We start from the raw sequence: 21,611 nt of genomic DNA, 5'->3' as shown, positions 1-21,611 counted from the left end.
AACAGAAGTTCCTTCCATCTATAAATATTTATGATGGTTTCCTGGTTCTATCAATGTTATTTGCAGCCGGGGTGCATTATATTTGTCATCGATTTCACCTGAACTTTCTTGTACAGCAAGGTTGGAAGAATGGCTTCAATTGATGAGAGCAATAGGAGCATTCCCAACTAGGGTAAATCTGTTGTTATAGTCGACAACGTTCAAGAACTTGCAAAAAAATAGCAGGGAACAATACCAGAAAGATATATCAGAATAAGCGAAGCAATACCAACACCAACGACAGTGTTTGATCATTAGTTTAACATTCCCATCATTGACATGACCAAGATTTCAGCAGGAATATACAGAGAACAAGAGATTACGAAACTTGCCCGGGCTTGTGAAGAATGGGGTTTCTTCCAGGTATAATTTGTTAGTTTTTTCTATGTAGTCAGTCGACAGATTTGGAAAAAAAACAAAGTTACATGTTTTAATGGGTTTTCTGTAGGTTGTGAATCACGGTGTCCCGAACTCGTTACTCGATGCTGTTAGGAGAGCTGGAAAGGAGTTTTTCCAGCTTCCATTGGAGGAGAAACAGAAGTATGTTGTTAATCCAAGAGATCTTCAGGGCTACGGCAAGACATTCGTCTTGTCTGAACGACAGAAGCTGGATTGGGGTGACTTGTTGGGTTTGATAATGTTTCCTTCTGGTTGTAGAGATTTAAATCTTTGGCCAGTCGAACCTGCTGATTTAAGGTATACATAGGTTTCAAGGTGGTCCATAGGTGAAGTTTCAAATTTTCAAATATATAATGTTCCTCCTTGATAACCAGAAATTTAAATCTTTGGCCAGTCGAACCTGCTGATTTCAGGTATACATGGGTTTCAAGGTGGTTCATAGGTCAAGTTTCAAAATTTCAAATATATAATGTTCTTGCTTGATAACCAGAAATTTAAATCTTCGGCCAGTCGAACCTGCTGATTTCAGGTATACATGGGTTTCAAGGTGGTTCATAGGTGAAGTTTCAAAATTTCAAATATATAATGTTCCTGCTTGATAACCAGAAATTTAAATCTTTGGCCAGTCGAACTTGCTGATTTCAGGTATACATTGGTTTCAAGGTGGTTCATAGGTGAAGTTTCAAAATTTCAAATATATAATGTTCCTGCTTGATAACCAGAAATTTAAATCTTTGGCCAGTCAAACCTGCTGATTTCAGGTATACATGGGTTTCGAGGTGGTTCATAGGTGAAGTTTCAAAATTTCAAATATATAATGTTTATGCTTGATAACCAGAAATTTAATTCTTTGGCCAGTCGAACCTGCTGATTTCAGGTATATATAGGTGCCAGTTATTTAATGCTCAATGCCTTAAAATTCCACAAATTACAGGAGGAATCGCCTACTGTTCACAGTTGCAGCTGCAAAGTGTTATCGTCTTCATATAATTAAGAATATTTACCCAGGTCTACATTATTCAAATGCTAGTAGCTGCAAATGCCAATGAGGTAATTGATTCAAAGGCATGACTGATCCCTCTGCTGAGAAGCATAATATGCTCTAAAATTAAGTTATGATATTTGCTTCTGCATAGGCTCCTCTATAATATTAAACAAATAGGATCTGTATCATCATTAACAAGATTCAGTACAGACAAAAGAAACAATTATCTTGAATAGCTGCGAGAACATCATGTCAAGCAACACATGAAATTGGCATTTTACACTGACATTCCAAGCAAAACTACAACAGAAAACCACCATTGTGCTTGCCAATACATGCACAGATTTGCAAACAGCTTTCAACAGATCTTCTAATACAAGTCACTAATCAAGAGAAGATGCCACCAAGCTTCCTAGCAAAGTCGTCGTCATCATCATCTTCTAGAAAGTCTTCATCTTCTTGCTCATCTTCATTCCTTTCCCACTCTTCATTGTCCTCATTCTCTGCATGTTCCAAATCATACTCTTCATGGTCAACATCTTCATCTTCATTGCTGTGAACAACATCATTCATTACTGCATCTTCCTGGTCATCCACTACAATAGGCTTTGCTCCATTTGAAAAGGCTGATGGTTTGTCTTCTACAAGAGTATCCACGTCATTGGATGCCTCAGTGTCATCCACCCCAGGAGTAAAAGTGGGTAGTTCAGATGTATAATTGTCACCAGCTGGAAGTTCTCCCTCTTCAACATCTTTTTCAGGTGGTGGCAAGCCATCATTTCCCTTGCTCAAATTGAAACTCTAAATGGTCTGACCCTGCCCTTCTATAGGTATATTTCCTTCATTGTCACCATTTTCTTGAGTCACTTTCTGTTTTTTCTTCAGAATATCACTTAATGGCTTTGGAGCCTGAAAGTCTTGTTCCCCACTTGAATCACTAATTACCTTTCCCAATCTCATCTTCCTTCCTTCCCAAGGAAGATTTTGTCTGTGTTTGTCTGGACTCTTCATAGAGGGATTCTGTGAGGATCCATGCTCTGTTGATTGTGCAGTAGAAGGTTCTTCACTGCTCTCACGATTCTTTTCTTGTTTGATTTGTGCAAGAGTCTTAGGCCCAACAAAATTTATGGCATCTGTCCTTGTTTCAATGTTCCTAAAAGTTTGACCTCTAGGTACCCTGGATTCTGATGATATAGAACCATCTGTAGGCATTCTTCCCCTCTCCTTTTCACGATACTTGCTTTTGAAATGATCATTTAAGCCCCGTCTGCTTGGTGAGCTTCTGGACCAAGCCCTCTCTAACTTGCCTTCTTGATCAGCTTCTATATTGTCAGATGGCTCTCTTTTGAAGCCACTAGCCTCTACTTGAATCCTACCCTGCAATCGCCTACTACTGTGATTCATACCTTGCCTTAACTGGTCCCTGTATATATCTTGCTGTCTACGGTCATCATCTTGTTGCCTAGAGCCACGGTGAAATTCACCATGTCGACTATCCACATGCTGTCTCTTTGAGGGGCTATCCACTACTTTAGCCTCACCAGCCCTCCTATGTTTTGAAATCCAGTGGCGGAGATCCTCCATATTGTTCCGTTCAGGATCATCTTCACTAGACAAGGACCTCCTTTCTCACACAATCGGTCTCTCCAGAACCCTGTCATCAAAAGCATTAGACTGCTTTCGGCCACCACGCTCATATCCCCTGTTTTTATATGGTTCATAAGCTCCATGGTCATACTGAAATTCAGCATCATAGTAGCCAGTTCGGACAAGCTCTCGTTTGTTGTGCATATTTCTTTCTCGACCATTGATTGCATCTCTTCCAGATTCCATATCATGTTTATAGTAATCAGCATCCTCCTAGTGGCTTAGATGGTCAAGTCCATCATCCACAAGTACATCAAATCCTGGCGATGATCCACCCAGCAAATCCTCCGATTCTAATCCATTTTGTATTCTTTCTTCTGGAGGATGAGACGGGCGTATCCGAGACCTGTTTCTTGAAGCATCATGTATCCTTTGTCTTGTAGGTTCAATCTCTGGAAAAAATTGTTCGACTTCATGTGGACTTCCCTTTATATAGGTAGGCTGAGATCTTGATTGAGAGACATGTCTAGCTTTTGGTTGTAACTGGGCTTCCTTGACATTATTTGACTGTAGTGTTAAAGGATTCCCCAAATGCCCTTCTTGGAAGTTATTGGACTGCAATGCAACAGGGTTACTTGACTATGACGCCTTGAAGTTATTTGCCTTTGCTAGCACAGGGTTCTTGACTGCATTGCCTGAAAGTTGTTTGACTTCAATTTCATGGGGTTGCTTGACTGAACTGCATTAGGATCAATTGATTGCACTGCCTTGGGAAAGCTTAAATCAGATGGATGTTTTCCATCTTTGTTGCTTTTAGTTTCATTGACTGTTTGTTTCCCACTTGCATGAGGCTCTGTAACTACTGGACTTGGTTTTGTTGTCTTTTGAGAAGTTAGATTAGCTCCTGAAAACAGGCCATGCACAAAATGGCACTTATCACCCTTTACACAATATCCCTGCTGGAAAAAATAGCAGGGACCTTTCGGTTTGTTTGCAATGCCAAATGCTGGTAACGATGCCGAGGACGATGGTGGAACTATTGCTGGTGTTGGTGCTCCTGACAAGCCATCTAGTGGCTGAAACGGAAACACAGATACACAAGTTAGTGTCATAAATAGATTAAGAAAAAATTATACAAAGAAAGTATACTTGCTTGATATGTAGAATTGACCAGAGTAGAATAGCTTGAAACTGGCTATGACTATTTTATGTGAAGGCTGCGGTCCGTGTTTGTATTACACCATTGACCAGTTCAACTACAACCCTCTCCTAATGCAAAACATAACCATTACTGCTAAAAAAAAATGTTACAAATACAACACATGTATATACAATTGTTTTCTCTAAAAAGCAAAATTGATCGCAACTTAAGCATTTGCTCTTTTGAAAGCCATTTTCCAGGTTTACATGAACGTTGAATTATCAAAAATGTCCCCAAAGTCTCTCAACCTAACATTGTTCGATCAAACTGTCCTGAAAGTCTCAAGCTAACGGATTCTGCCGAGGTCTCTGTAAATATTTTTGTGCATATTTATATTATTAATGAAATTTCCTAGTACAGTAAAAAATGTGCTAGATGCGTCTTCCAAAATCCATCCCAATATATACTTTAGCCAAGTGTACACTAATTACAATACTGTCCATAGATCTACTCTACTTTCTGTGAAAAAAGGGTTGTTCCAACCTTTGAATAAGAAAATATTGCATCAATTCTACATACAGTTGAAGCAACTCCGCCACTTTTGGAGCTCCCAAAAAATAGAATTGAACAAAGGCTCATAATTTTGAGTTATTCAGTGGATGATTGTCCCATTTTTAATGGAAATTATGGCATTTACACAATAAAATAATGAATTATGTTTTTTTAATGATAAAATAATGAATCTTTTTAGTTGGCACATTTCGGCATAGAACTTCACAGAGCTGCATAAATTTTATTTGGAGATGTCATCTTCATTCAACTGGCCAGACAACCAACGCACTATAATAATATAATTTATTTAATAGAGGAATTGTAACGGATACTTCACAAACAACTTCAAAGGCAACAATTTCTTTTACAGAACATGAAAAACCATAAATATCCCAATATTATATAGTATATACCCATTTCATATCCACCACAAATTAATAAATATATTAAAACAAACAAAAAAATACCAAGGTATCTTCAGCTATGGGGACAGCGAAATAATTGACCCATGGTGTTACTCGAATAAAAAAATACTTTCATGTAATTCAAATATTATTGAAATTTTGGAATGATCAGAAGCAACTGTAAAAATTTCCAAGACAAAATGTTCGCATTACAATGACAATATGAAAAATAAAAAACAATCATCTGCCAGTTATTTAATACTCAATGGCTTAAAATTCCACAGATTACAGGAGGAATCACCTACTGTTCACAGTTGCAGCTGCAAAGTGTTATCGTCTTCATATAATTAAGAATATTTACCGAGGTCTACATTATTCAAATGCTAGTAGCTGTAAATGCCAATGAGGTAATTGATTCAAAGGCATGACTGATCCCTCTGCTGAGAGCATAATATGCTTTAAAATTAAGTTATGATATTTTCTTCTGCATAGGCTCCTCTATAATATTAAACAAATAGGATCTATATCATCATTAACAAGATTCAGTACAGACAAAAGAAACAATTATCTTGAATAGTTGCGAGAACATCATGTCAAGCAACACATGAAATTGGCATTTTACACTGACATTCGAAGCAAAACTACAACAGAAAACCACCATTGTGCTTGCCAATACATGCACAGATTTGCAAACAGCTTTCAATAGATCTCCTAATACACGTCACTAATCAAGAGAAGATGCCACCAAGCTTCCTAGCAAAGTCGTCGTCATCATCATCTTCTTGCTCATCTTCATTCCTTTCCCACTCTTCATTGTCCTCATTCTCTGCATGTTCCAAATCATACTCTTCATGGTCAACATCTTCATCTTCATTGTTGTGAACAACATCATTCATTACTGCATCTTCCTAGTCATCCACTACAACAGGCTTTGCTCCATTTGAAAAGGCTGATGGTTTGTCTTCTACAAGAGTATCCACGTCATTGGATGCCTCAGTGTCATCCACCCCAGGAGTAAAAGTGGGCAGTTCAGATGTATAACTGTCACCAGTTGGAAGTTCTCCCTCTTCAACATCTTTTTCAGGTGCTGGCAAGCCATCATTTCCCTTGCTCAAATTGAAACTCTGAATGGCCTGACCCTACCCTTCTGTAGGTATATTTCCTTCATTTTCACCATTTTCTTGAGTCAATTTCCATTTTTTCTTCAGAATATCACTTAATGACTTTGGAGCCTGAAAGTCTTGTTCCCCACTTGAATCTCTAATTACCTTTCCCAATCTCATCTTCCTTCCTTCCCAAGGAAGATTTTGTCTGTGTTTGTCTGGACTCTTCATAGAGGGATTCTGTGAGGATCCATGCTCTGTTGATTGCGCAATAGAAGGTTCTTCACTGCTCTCACGATTCTTTTCTTGTTTGATTTGTGCAAGAGTCTTGGGCCCAGCAAAATTTATGGCATCTGCCCTTGTTTCAGTGTTCCTAAAAGTTTGACCTCTAGGTACCCTGGATTCTGATGATATAGAACCATCTGCAGGCATTCTGCCCCTCTCCTTTTCACCATACTTGCTTCTGAAATGATCATTTAAGCCCCATCTACTTGGTGAGATTCTTGGGCCATTAACCTATTTCTTTAGGTTCAAAAACACAAGCTCTTAGGCCATTAACCTATTTCTTTAGGTCCAGAAACACAAGCTCTTAACCAAGCAATAGTTTTAGTGGCCGAGGGGGTTTGAACACTAATGTCCCTCCAGTCCTCCAACACTGATATCCCTCCAGTAAAATGTTTTTTATTTTCTTCGAATATTTTATCCGCATTGTAGTGTAATTTTTTTGTCGCCACGGGCAGTATACCTGCTTGATATGTAGAATCGACCAGAGCAGAATAGCTTGAAACTAGATATGACTATTTTATGTGAAGGCTGTGGTCTGTGTTTGTATTACACCACTGACTAGTTCAACTACAACCCTCTCCTAATGCAAAACATAACCATTACTGCTAAAAAAAAATGTTACAAATACAACACAGGTATATACAATTGTTTTCTCTAAAATGCAAAATTGATCGCAACTTAAGCATTTGCTCTTTTGAAAGCCATTTTCCAGGTTTACATGAACGTTGAATTATCAAAAATGTCCTCAAAGTCTCTCAACCTAACATTGTTCGATCAAACTGTCCTGAAAGTCTCAAGCTAACAGATTTTGCCGAGGTCTCTGTAAATATTTTTGTGCATATTTATATTATTAATGAAATTCCCTAGTACAATAAAAAATGTGCTAGATGCGTCTTCCAAAATCCATCCCAATATATACTTTAGCCAAACGTACACCAATTACAATACTGTCCATAGATCTACTCTACTTTCTGTGAAAAAAGGGTTGTTTCAACCTTTGAATAAGAAAATATTGCATCAATTCTACATACAGTTGCAGCAACGCCGCCACTTTCTGGAGCTCCCAAAAAATAGAATTGAACAAAGGCTTATAATTCCGAGTTATTCAGTGGATGATTGTCCCATTTTTAACGGAAATTATGGCATTTACACAATAAAATAATGAATTATGCTTTTTTAATGATAAAATGATGAATCTTTTCAGTTGGCACATTTCGGCATAGAACTTCACAGAGCTGCATAAATTTTACTTGGAGATGTCATCTTCATTCAGCTCGCCAGACAACCAACGTACTATAATAATATAATTTATTTAATAGAGGAATTGTAACGGATACTTCACAAACAACTTCAAATGTGACAAATAAATAAATATATTAAAACAAACAAAAAAATACCAAGGTATCTTCAGCTATGGAGACAGCGAAATAATTAACCCATGGTGTTACTCGGATAGAAAAATACTTTCATGTAATTCAAATATTATTGAAATTTTGGAATGATCAGAAGCAACTGTAAAAATTTCCAAGACAAAATGTTTGCATTACAATGACAATATGAAAACTAAAAAACAATCATCTGCCAGTTATTTAATACTCAATGCCTTAAAATTCCACAGATTACAGGAGGAATCACCTACTGTTCACAGTTGCAGCTGCAAAGTGTTATCGTCTTCATATAATTAAGAATATTTAACCAGGTCTACATTATTCAAATGCTAGTAGCTGCAAATGCCAATGAGGTAATTGATTCAAAGGCATCACTGATCCCTCTACTGAGAAGCATAATATGCTCTAAAATTAAGTTATGATATTTGCTTCTATAGGACCTAGATAATGCAAGGGCCACACAATTTCCACTGAAGCATCCACTTGGGTTAGCCTCTATGTTTTGGATGATTACACAATAGATAAAATTGGCCAGCACTTATAAAAAATTCCATCCAGCTAGATAGTCGATGCTCAATCCTACTTTATATTTTCTAAGCACAACCAATAACTCCACGAGGATAACATGATCCCTATTTAGCAAATACACCGGCTGCCCGCTCAAATGGCTGGTACCTATAATCATAGCCCTGTATGGATAAAAACTGATGACTATGAGTTACGTTGGCTCTATACATTGATGACAGTTTCTTTAGCTTTGCCAACAATCATTGTACTCTAGTATAGACTAAATGGACACTGGAATTTCCATTATCCAGAAGATGGAATCTTACCCAAGGCATTCACAAAAGTTGTTGCCAACCCACAACTGGTTGAAAATAATCTCCATCATCATAACAAACTTTATGCCCATAATATGCACAAATGGTAACACATGATACATCTCCCAAACCAACGGAGTCCAACTAAAGTCTAATCCGAGATCCTCCATTCTCAACACTTTATACATAAAAAAACTTGTCTGTAATCGGCCTCTCTTTGCACTTTTTGGGGCAATTGCTAGTTATATTAAGTTACTTGAAAAATCGGTCTCCTACAATGTATTTTAGGTATCAAAGGAGGGAAATGGTTATTTCCATTGATTGAGGAATCATTTAGGCAATTTCAATCTTGTAGAAAAGATTTGTGTTGGTTTAGCCTGGGCCCGAAACTTTTTCGTTGTCATCTAATTAATGAATGCATTAGGCTGACCATAAAAAAATATCCATTTTCAGAATACACATTATCATCCACCCTTGCTTTCAACAATGCCCATTCACATGTCACTATTCTTCCCCACTCTATGCCTTATCACTCTATGCCTTACGTCGTTTCCTTTGCAACATAAGGTGCAAATGCTAGTAAATATTCACTACTGGGCACACTCTCCCAAGAGAAAAAGTGACAATGAAAATATATTTAACTAATATAGTAGCTACAAGTAGGGTGGCATAGTTATTAACCAATACCTGGTAATGAAAACAAGAAATTTGACTGATCATGCATTTATTCATTATCTATCATATGGCGAGCTTGTCAATGTATTCTTGTAATGGGAATGTTATGGAAAGGTTGCTTGATTCCTGCAGAAAATCAATAAAGAAATAGTCTGCTACATTGACATTCGAATCAATATTTGAAAACAAATGCTAGAGAGTTTCCCTTTTGGAAATTATGAACACAATTTTTGCAACTCAAGTTACGGATTATGTTCATGGTCAGATATGTTTACATATGAAAACATTTTATGTGCACATACTGCTCTCGAAAGAAGTCCACACCCCAACTAGGAGCCTATATTAGCACTTAAATATGTAAATGTAGTTTAGATCACATGATTCAATAGTATATGAATCAATTATTGGCTTTAATGGATGTGGTGGTTCCCCTAGATTTCATTTTTTTCTTTGCTTGCCCTAGTGGGTTTGAAACTGATCAAACAATTATGCAAAATTGAGGGAATGTAGAGGATTTGAGGAAAGATGCTTTTGATTTGAATGTGACTTTTGGGAGGAAAGATTACTAAGGAGAATTTCTCCAAGAAGTATAATTATGTCATATTGGATTCAAATTTGATCTCAAAATGTCTTTATGGGGAATCCTTTTGCATGACTAGGGCTAGAAAGCTTGGAGATGCAACTCCCAATATTTTTTTCTTTAAATTTTCACCTTTGAATATATCAAAGATAGGTAGATCTATAAGATTTTCATGAGGAATTTTAGGTACCATGATGATCTAAAAACATAAAATGTGATAATTCATCATGATTGACTTTAGCCTTAGTTCACATCTAAATTTACTAGAAGATAAGGTTGTGGATTGACATTGTTCTAGAGATAGTGTTGTTTTCAATGCATTATTTTAGAAGGAATGTTATGGAAAGGGTGATTTCTTCCTACATAAAATTAGCAAAGCAACAGTGAACTACGTTTCCATTTGAATCACGCTCTGAAAAAAGATGCTAAAGTGTTTTCCTTTTGGAGATGATGAATGCATTATCAAATCAAACACAGGAGTTGTAGCTTAGCTGAGGAATTTGTGAAGGATGGTATTCATGGCTAGTGTTGTATACATAGGCAAAGGTTTTTATATGCACATATTAGGAAAATAAAATGAATAATTGTTTCCAACCTTATAGTTTAATTGTTAGTGTATTCGAAGACTCTGGTGTTATCTATTGAGAGGTTAATAACCTAGAATTCAAGTCAGTTGTCAAAATCCCCAACGAAAGCTTCTGTGGTACATGCAAATGAAATGACTAGTGAGATGGTAACAACAACCAATACTGTGCTTGATGTATGGCGCATATACCATGATTTTTTAGCTAAATAACTCATACTTACCTTTAGATTTTACCATCTCAATAACAAGTTTAATTCTTTCAAATCAGACACAAACAAATTGGTATATAATTGGTCATGAAAGTGTCTAAATATTTGTAGCAGATTCAACCCTTAAAATCCACAAGCAAGGTTCACATGCATAAAGTGTTGAGAATATGAAGAGGGGAATATGGAACTAAGTTATGGATCTTATTTCTGATTAGGAACTACAATGAGCTCAAACTTGGATGTTGATTCAACTTAATTTCAACCCCAAGTGGAAGATCAAAATGAAGGTGCTTGGCATATAAGGTGTTGTTTTTGAAGGGTGAACATCCATATCACTTACTTTGGAAGCCAACATGTATGAGAAGAAACTAGGGCTAATTTTTGTTGGAAGTAGACAAATATGTATGTATATATATATATATGTGTGTGTGTGTGTGTGTGTGTGTGTGTGTGGATCAATTTGTGATGGTTGGCCTTATTCAATGAGCCTTCTTAGTGGCATGGATGTGAACAGGCCTCATCCGAGACTGCAAATCAACAAACTTGTGAGAATTTTTAATACTTTGGCTGTGTTGTTTCATTGCTTGTCCACATTGGGAAGGATGTAAGCCTTTAGAGGAATATATGATCCTTGTGACAAGTTTGGAGATACGTGTCACTCTTATACATCGTTCATGAAGCCAAACTGAAAAGGGTGTGAGGATTGAGGACGTATCTTAGAGGAGTGCTTGAATTCATTGAATTATTCCAATATGGAATTGATTTGGAATTGTTTTTATGAGGTTGAATCCACTTTTAAAGGAAGAATTAGTGGTTCTAATGAAGGAGATACACCATTTGGAGACATTGGAAGTTGAGCTTTTGCTTACACATTTGATGGAGGAAACCAACCAGTTGGAGAGCCTTTGAATGTTGGATGTGGCTTGGGAAAGTCCCACTTAGATGATGTTGTGGAGGTATGGGACTTGTGTGCTCACTTGGAAAAACAAAGAAACATTTGATTGGAGAATCAAAAATTGTTGTAGGGCCTTTGAATGTCATATGCGATGAAGAGGAGAGTTGGTGAAGTAAGTTGGCTAGCACAAGTCTATGTTTGGGACTTTGAACTGAGGTATTGGTTTGTGTGGTAATGCAGGTGATTCAATACTTTAATGCTTTCATAGATTATAGGTGAAAGGATATTTCAACCCAGATTATAAGATGAAATGGGCCCATAATTATAGGTTATTCATTAGTTTTATCAATCAACTTGTGAATCCAACTTTGTTTCTCCTCCCACCTTTCCCACCTCAAAACAATGCATTGTAATTGATACATGTAGATCCTTGCCATCATTGGCAACCTCCATCATTATAATGAAATGAGAACTCTCAACATTTTGGATAGGATCTTGTCCAGTTACAATCAATCTAGCAGAGACAATATTGGATGTGTGAGCATTAAAGCCTCCCATGGCCCCAACTATTGCAGATCCAATTAAGTTCTTGAGCATGTTCAAAAAAAAAAAAAAATGGAACAATTGTCTTCAAAACCTTGCCAAAAACTACCTTGGTGATGAGAGCATCACACACCATTAATTTTCCATGCCCTTCAATCCAATTCATAATTGTAGGTTTCTTGTCTACACAGAATTTCCATAAACACTGATAATGTCCATGTCATGAAACTCATTCTGAAGGAAATCAAAAACATTTTGCACACCCTTGAACACCATATTCATCCCCATAGCATCCCCATTAAAGAAATTAAACCTCATGTACAAGAACCTCCCTTCAATTACACATCGTATACCTTATAGCCTGGAAAATTAGCTTGTGCTATTGAATATTGCAGATAAATTCTCATGCTTATTGATATCTTCAATATAAAACCTGAGATTCGTATCTCTTTAGGATTCATTTTCATATGAATACGCTCATCACTAGAATATTTATTTTTATTTGGTATGATAATTCAACAAGCAAGATCTATGCTGCATGATTTCTCTCCAACATCAATAGAAAAAACCAAAATAACATGACTAATACATTTGCTATAGCCTTGGAATTTTCATTGAAATGATATAAATCAAACAAATTTATGCCCATGATACCACTAGAATCCTTCAACCTTCCCAAATGTGTATCAAGTTGCAAAAAAGCATACCAAAAATTATACAACATCGACTGTATCCTAAAGAGAGAATGTTCCAGGAGTTTAATGTGCAATCCCACAATTCTTTTGTATTCATGTTATTTCCACAGGTTGACGCATTCTCATGAAGAATTGTTTTCCATGGGTTGACATCAATTACTATTTTTGGATATTAGAGAGTAATGTTCGAGTCAGATAAGAACTATCGAATGGAAAATAATAACTGATTGAAAGCATGTGAAGCATAAACTATATCATTTTTGTAAGTACAGTCCATGATCATCCTAGAACCAACAGAAGGTGGCTTTGAAATCTAATTTATATTTTCTTTGAGCAACTTTTTTTTTTCTTCTTTCTCAAGAGTAGTAACATTAAATGACGAGTGTTTGCATTTTTTTAACTAAAATAGGGATATGAGCTTTCACTCTTAGCAGTAGAAATTTTATTTATCAGTGTCAAGGAAATGACTAGTGTATTTAATTTGTGCAAAATGATCTCATTCATGGATGGGGTATGGACATGAAGCTTGGATATTGTGAAAATGTCATATTACTACATTTATTATTGCTTTCTTTTTCATTAATTAGTAGATAACTAAGCATATATACAAAGACAAGTCAATTATGAGGGTGTAATTTTCCATTGGTCATAATGTTCTTAGGTATTTTGAATTTCTACATTGTCATGGATTGTTGCATTGTGTATTCATACCAATATTTTGGTTGAATGGTTGTGCCCACATATGGATTAATGGAGAGTTTAATGAACATATTGTGTCCATTAATGACCAAATTAGGTCAATGGGAATTGAAAATGTAGCAAATACTAACAACAACATGAGGAGTGCCTAGTGCATCTCCTCCTTTAAACACAATTAAAGTAAATAAATAGCATGATATCCTAACAAAAAAGTGGTGGATTCATAATGGCTAAACAGTCTACAAAGAGTACATCCTTGAAGGTGAAGACATTCCAAACAAGAAATGGTACAAAGAAAGAGAGTTGGCCTTATAACTAGCATTAAGATGAAAGAGAAGAACTACCCTTAATTTTATTAATTTTCTTAATTGAGGTCAAAAGGTGTCTCATTTAAAAGCTAGTTTTGTTTATTGTTATTGCTATTTTGCTGCTCAAGGTCAATACTTATGAAATTTGTTATATACCTAGGGGGGATAATATGGGGTACCAAAGGAGGTACCCAAGGTAATAATGTAATAATGGGATGGGCCATAATAATAAATAAGGTGGTTAACCCATGTCATGTAAGGGACCACAAGTAGTTAATAATAATTTAATGGACCCATGGTATTAGTTGATGGTATGAGAGAACCATGGTAATGACCCATGGTATTGTATGTATGAGGCCTATATAGAGGCTAGAGACTCCACATGGGAGATAGTGAAGGATTATTGTATGAACAGGCATATGGCTTGTGGAGTGTTCTCCTTCCTTAAGGAGTGAATGTATGGTGTTGCCCTACCTTAAGGGTTTGATCAATAAAGAAGTTTTTCTATCTATTTCTCTCTTATTGTTTCTGGGTTTATTTCCATTATCATATATTTTTGGGTTAGATCTACAACAATTGGTATCAGAGCTACAACAAGTGGTATCGGAGCTCTTTCTTGGGTTTATTTCTATTATCATATACTTTTGGGTGAGATCTACAACAAGTGGTATCAGAGCTACAACAAGTGGTATCAGAGCTACAACAATTGGTATCAGAGCACTTTCTTGGACACAAAAGTGGAGATTTTTTTTTTATTTTTTATTTTGCAGGGTTTCGGGGGCGGCGACTTTGCAGGTCAGATCTGTACATTTTGGAGCACGATCTGTAAAATATAATTACATATCTGGATTCATTGTGCAAAAATACCCGATTTCAAAAAAAAAATCCGCTGAATCGGAGTCCGGATGAAAGATATATCACTGATCTAAAAATCAGTGGGGTTGCAAACAATTTTCAGGGCAGCGATTTTGCGGCGCAGATCTAGACGTCTTGGTACAAGATCTGAAAAATCTAATTGCATATCTGGATTCTTTGGGAAAAAATACCGAATTTCAAAAAAAAAAATCAGCCGAATCGGAGTCCGGATGAGGGAGATATCGCTGATTTAAAATCAGCTCTTTTTTGTAGAAATTTTGGTGACGGCGGGAGAGTTGCAGCACAGATCTGAAATTTCAAGTGTCGGGATCAAGATTTCTACCACATGGGCAGATGCAGAATGATTGTTCCATTTCTAAAAATAGGTTATAATAGGGATTCTGAGCAATATTGACGGAATTGTGACCAATTCAATTTTTCGCCAATATTTTTTGTGATGGTGGGCCTAGATCGAAGTTTGAGGGACTTGTATAAATTTGATGGCTCTCATCCAGCTAGATGGATAGCGCAAATGGAGCAGTGTTTCAATCAGAATCGCATCTATGATAATGAGACTCAGCTTATGGTGGGAAGCATGTACTTGGACTATGAAAGACGACAATGGTGGCAAGAGCATCAATGTTCCAATAGAAAGTTTTGGACTTGGGACATGTTTACAAAAGCTATTATGGACCTCTTTGGCCGAAAAACTATTCTTGTTGATAAGCTCACACAGACAGACACTTTGCCTAGCAAAGAGCTTATTTTTACAGAAAAGAAGGAAACCATGGAACCTAAAGGGTTATTTTCTACTGATGCTTTCTTATTGCAGGTTCATGGATTGATTCAGAAGGAGAAAATCGTTGTGACTATAAATCCTAGTTGCAAGCAAAATCTTATAAGTGTTAATTTGGCAAAAAGATTGCAAGTTCCAGCAAAACACATTGAAACTGCACAAGTTGATAATGAGGATGTTCAAGTGTACAAGGATTTGAAGATTTCTATGGATAAATATGTGTTGCATGGTGATTTTTATGCTTCAGAGATGGATAATATGGATGTTGTTTTGGGATATCCTTGGATGGAATCCGTGGGTACTATCAATATTAATGTGCAGAAGAAATTCCTGAAGCTCTGGTATAAAAAGAAGAAAATTACATTACAGGATATTTCCATCAATAAGCAGGTAGAGCACATGGAGGCTGAAGCGGAAGATGTTTCAGGGACTGACATATCAGATGATGAGCCTTTGATGATCAACAATCAAACACAAACAGAGGCTGAAGAAGAAAAGGTTACAGGTGATGATACATCAGAGGAGGGCTCAGTGGTTGAAGTCATATTGAAAAAGAAGACACCACAACAGGCACCAAAGCAGGGTGAAGTAAAGAAAAAGTCATCATGGGTTAAAACTTCAACATATCATCACCCACATCACCCCGCAAGACAACCATCAAGATGGCAACCAATTAGCCACATGGACAACAACCCCCGCATGACAGATCGAGAGGAGCGAAGATCCACCTACTACACATCCACACAGAAGAGCTACCACAGTCAACTTCCATCTCAAGTGAGCGAGGCACCAGCGAGATCGAGGGTTCACCTTTCTCTTGGATGGCTAGATGCACATGCATGGTACCAATGGACTACTCTTTTGAGTAGATCTTATTATTTATGTTCTTCCCATGTTTCGGGGACAAAACATGCTTAGGGGGGTGGAATGTTATATACCTAGGGGATAATATGGGGTACCAAGGGAGGTACCCAAGGTAATAATGTAATAATGGGATGGGCCATAGTAATAAATAAGGTGGTTAACCCATGTCATGTAAGGGACCACAAGTAGTTAATAATAATGTAATGGGCCCATGGTATTAGTTGATGGTATGAGAGAACCATGGTAATGACCCATGTTATTGTATGTATGAGGCCTATATAGAGGCTAGAGACTCCACATGGGAGATAGTGAAGGATTATTGTACGAACATGCATATGGCTTGTGGAGTGTTCTCCTTCCTTAAGGAGTGAATGTATGGTGTTGCCCTACCTTAAGGGTTTGATCAATAAAGAATCTTTTCTATCTATTTCTCTCTTATTGTTTCTGGGTTTATTTCCATTATCATATATTCTGGGTTAGATCTACAACAAAATTTTATAATGATGTGCAATTCAATAATTTTCCATTCCAGATGCTCCTTAAACACTAGCACCAAAGAAGTTTGTAGCTACGAAGTACTCTTATGGTGCAACTAAAGAGAAGGTAAATATACATTTTTATGTCCATCACTATCTTCTGTTATTTTCCCCATTAAATGTTGTTCGAATTGCACACAAACTTGAGATCTTCCATAGTAGATTCCCTCTCATATGGGCCATGAAATAAAATCTACCCTTGTTATATGTGAATTTTTATAATGTAAATTTTGATGGCATGCAGGCTTAGACCATCATCATCATGTATTTGATCTACATGAATTTTTATAACACAATGTTTCCAACAATCTAATAATAGGTAAGTTAAATAAAGAGCTAAGAGTATAGGGGATTGACCCCTCGTATTTGAGTGCAGAAGGAACTGTATGAGTCCATGAAGGAAAAAATGTGAGTTGAATATCTATCTTTTGGGGGAATTCAAAATAAGTCTCTCTAGTCTAATTACTTTCTCAACATCATCATTTTTGTCATTGTTTTAGTGGTTTTGACGTTGTTCTTTGGAGGCAATTTATTTTCATAGGGATTTCATTTTCCTCCAAGGGATCAAATAATGAAACCACATCAATTTAAGAGACTACTTTTATGAGTTGGTGATCGTTTTATTTATTATAGAAAAGGACCACGTCAATAGTAAGAGAAAAATATGTTATTTTAGTCCAATTTTGGCATTTTTGAGCTCTATATTTCTAGCAAAGTCAAAATCATTGTTGGAATGGTTCATATTTGTGAGACTTTTGCATCTAGAAGAAAAATAGAAAAGTATAGTTAGGCTTTATGGTTTTCACCATTCTTTTCATTATGAGGAGCACTTTCCTAAGTCAAAGAATTGAGGTTTAATTCTTATGCTCCATAGAACCTTTAATTTCATTTTCTTTTCAGTTTTAAGAAATGAATTGTGAAACATTCAGTTGAAATTTATTTCCTTTATACTAAAAATAAGTACAGTATATAATGGAACATACCATCGTTTTTAAAAATTAGATAAGGCTAGAAACCTATGTCCTAAAACTGGCTTTTCTAAAGCACACCTCAACGAGAATTTTCAATACAACACAATATCTTTTCTTCATCAAAAAAGTTCAATGTAATTAATTTTGGTATACACTACTTGAAATATTTTTGAGTTGATGCATTTTGAGTGATACAATTCACTCATCTTCAAGTAAAAAGAGTAGTAGAGTAGAGGGCAAGTTTCAAATGAAGGAGACTATATCTAATATAGAAAATTGGATTGTTCCTTGACCTCTCTGCTACTTCCATTGGTCCTTATTATTGGAAATGCAGTCTTGTTCCCTACTCCATTTGAAATCATGTTGCAGCTATGCCCATGCAATCAAAGTTAATAGTGTGCTCTAGTGTTGTCTAACTTGAAATTCAAAAGCACACATTTTCTTCCCTTGATAACAATTTCGACAACAAAAATATGGTACTGATGACTATATCCATTAGTCTCCTTGTATCTTCCAAATATTTAGTAAATTCCATTGTTAAGAATGTGCAATCGTTAGTAATGTTAAGTCCTAGATTCATCTTTTTATTTATTGTATGCAAAGGTTATTGAGTTGGGGAGGTATTATTTTGAAGTTAACATTTTTTTTAATTTCCATATCTAATATGCAATAGTAGGATCAATCAAGATAGGTTGTAGCAATATCTAGTATGCAATAATAGGTGCTCTACTAAAAATTGCCAAATTCCTTCTACCATGTACCCTTTAAGTGCAAAGCATTTCCCAATACGAACCTAGTATATTTGTTAACATAATCAACTATAAGTAGTTCCTGTATTTTCCCCTTTGTTGCATCTGCAACCCATTTATTCACTTCCATTATAACTTCATTCACCATGTGTGCCTAATCTCAAAATCACTTGTGAGTGATCTCAGTTAATTAATTAATGAATGAATGAAGGTATTACAGACTCATGTGCTGGTGTGTGTCTATGTTATCTTAGGCAACAGATTGATAAGATTGAAAAATACACAGACACTGGAAAACAATAAGAGAAACACAGCAAGAAAAACAGAACACAACAAAATTTAATAAGGAGTTCATCCAATCCTCCTGGGCTACATCTCCGGTCCAGCTTTTAGTGGTGGCCTTCTTTTATTGTGTCTTTAAGCAAAGTTTTACAATGAGGAGCTCAATTTGAGTCTCCTAGAACAAATGATGCTTAGTAGGGTGGTTCTCGGATTCCCCAAGCCACTAGAGTGCATAGACTCTTCCTTACCAAGCCTTGACCTTGACTGGTCTTAATGGGATGAGTCCAATTTGGTACTCAGTTCCTGACAGACATCCTCTCTGGGATTGCTTGAACCTCTCAAGCCTGGTTCTGTCTGTCCGTTGCTGCCTTAGCTCTGTAGGTCAACTTGGCTCTCTGTTCTCTGCCTCGCTTTCTGTTTTCTCTGTCTCACTATTTCCTTCTTCCTTTTTTCCTTGTCTTCTCTCTTGCTTTTGTTCTCTGTCTGTTCATGGCTTAAAGCTAATCCATCCCTTGACAGTTCATTTCCTCTTCCGCCTCTTCGGATCACCTACTATTGTCTGCTTGGAATTCCCTACCTTTGCATCATCGCCATTGTGTAACGTCTCACAGGGAGGTGGCCACTTGTCCTCTCATGAACTGAGTGCCAGATCTTCCTCAACGGTTCATTATTTTTCTTATGTTGTGAAATGATTCACCTGCCAACTCAGTGGTCAAATCGGACTTCAAACTTTTATACATCGTAGCTTATTTCTCCGCCAAATCCGGTCTCCCCATCGGGCGCAATCTCCAACGTTAGATTTGGGGCCTCCGGATCCTATGTTTATCGCTCTTATCGCACAATTGACTTGCTTGGACGTTAGCCCACACTGAGAGCGGTTTTCTCTCTCATCCGTCAGACACGCATCAATCAACATGTGGAATCACTCATTCCCCTGCTAAATCCGCTTACTACCAAAAACGCCTCCGATATTCCACCAGTTTTGGAGCATCTGTTTTGGAGCACGGGACTTGCCTTTAGTTTAGCACTTTTCCCACGGTTTTTGGGTTTCCCTTGTGACCGAGCGCTCGGGGCTATTCCATTTCAAGGGGTTTTGCCCAACAATGCACGATTAATCAAAAATGGCCTCTGTTCTCTGATCTTGATTTCCCAATTTCTAGTTTGTGCCACTACGCGGTCTCCATGGGCCTCAGTCAACATGCTTTGACCAAGGTCCTCATTGTTTCGTGCTGGCTACAAACTGCCATTGTCCAGAGGTCCTTCCTGATAGCTCTTGTTCACAAGTTTTTCTTTGAAGTCTGTCATGATTCGAAACAGTCATAGAACTCTGATAATTTTCCATGGATCCAATTTGGATCACGGCCTTCCCACTAAAAAAGCTTTTGGACCACCAAAAGTTAGTTTTCATGCATCGACTAAGTGAGGATACAATTGTCTCACTTGTCCAATCTCTCTCCATTTTTCACTGCTTGGCTTTGAACCCTTGAGCCCAACTCCGAGGTACTCAACATCTCCCCTGTGTGTTGTTCTCACCTTCCTGTCCAGAACTATGTCTTTTTGCAATTCATTAAGATATTTAGGTAACAGATCATCAGTCGAAGGCATTTGACTCTACTCTTCGGGATCCTCAATTAATGAAGGTTCAAATAGTCTCAAGCTGTGTACATTTACCACTGAGTAGATGTGGATGTAAGCTGGTAAATCAAGGTGAAAAGCATTCTCACCAATTTTCTCAAGTATCTTGAAAGGTCCATACCTGATAGGTTTTAGCTTTTTAACTTCACCTTGCATTCTGTCCTTGCTGATATATAGCCAGACTTGGTCACCAACTTGGAAACTATGCTCCATCCGATGTTTGTCATCCCTTGCCTTGTATTTGGCTTGGCTCTTTTCCATCTATTCCTGTACTGCCTGGTGAATCTCTTGGATTTGTTCAATGAACGTAGTTGCCTTGTCCACATCACTATGTCCATCAACTTTTGTGTCTTTACCAAAGACAAAATCCAAAGGAGACCTTGGTGTGAAACTAAAACAGGTCTCAAAAGGAGATCTCTGTGAAGAATAATGTTTTTCTTAGTTGTAAGCATGTTGCACATAACACAAATGTTCATCCCAAAGCTTAGGATGCTTACTGCAATATCCTCTAAGCAACTGGATCACTGTCCTGTTGACTACCTCTGTCTGGCCATCAGTTGTGGATGGAAAGTTGTGCTTGTCTTCAGTTTAGTGTCCATTAGTTCCCACAGACTTGACAAAAACTTCCCCACAAATTGGGTGTCTCGATCAGATACAATGGAAGTGGGTAATCCAAAATGAACCCATACATGTTGAAAAGACAGTTTTTCAATTTGTTCAACTGTAATCTGTTTATTACAAGGTATCAAAATACGCATTTTGCTGAACCTATCCACAACAACATACAGATAATCATGACCTTTCCTAGATTTAGGCAGTCCTCCAACAAATTCCATGGAAACACTTTCCCAAGGATGAGAAGGTACTGGTAATGGAGTGTACAAGCCTAGTTTTCTATTGTTGGGCTTGCTTTTATCACACATAGTACACCCTCTTACATATCTAGAAACTGTCTCATTCATTTTTGGCCAATAACAAAATCTTTGCAGTTGTGCAACTGTTTTACTTACCCCAAAGTGACCTGATATT

The 21,611-nt window shown here is 37.0% G+C and overlaps 2 pseudogenes across 1 annotated transcript; both read left to right on the top strand.

Moving 5' to 3' along the window:
• The first annotated feature begins 208 nt into the window (after positions 1–208).
• On the top strand, positions 209–1,487 carry LOC149185918 (2-oxoglutarate-dependent dioxygenase 11 pseudogene; annotated as a pseudogene). Its single transcript, XR_016255565.1, has 3 exons — positions 209–402; positions 488–735; positions 1,373–1,487. The product of XR_016255565.1 is annotated as a 2-oxoglutarate-dependent dioxygenase 11 pseudogene (transcript).
• A 5,516-nt stretch (positions 1,488–7,003) lies between these two features.
• Positions 7,004–21,611, top strand: part of LOC149185917 (enolase 2-like) — a 41,382-nt pseudogene continuing 26,774 nt past the window's right edge.

The sequence above is a fragment of the Pinus tabuliformis genome, chromosome 3_1 (assembly GCF_031772625.1).
Source record: "Pinus tabuliformis cultivar Carrire ecotype Pingquan chromosome 3_1, CPIR1, whole genome shotgun sequence".
In the NCBI taxonomy this organism is placed as follows: domain Eukaryota; kingdom Viridiplantae; phylum Streptophyta; class Pinopsida; order Pinales; family Pinaceae; genus Pinus; species Pinus tabuliformis.
Note: the sequence above shows the minus strand (reverse complement) of the source record. Positions and strands in the feature narration are given on the sequence as shown.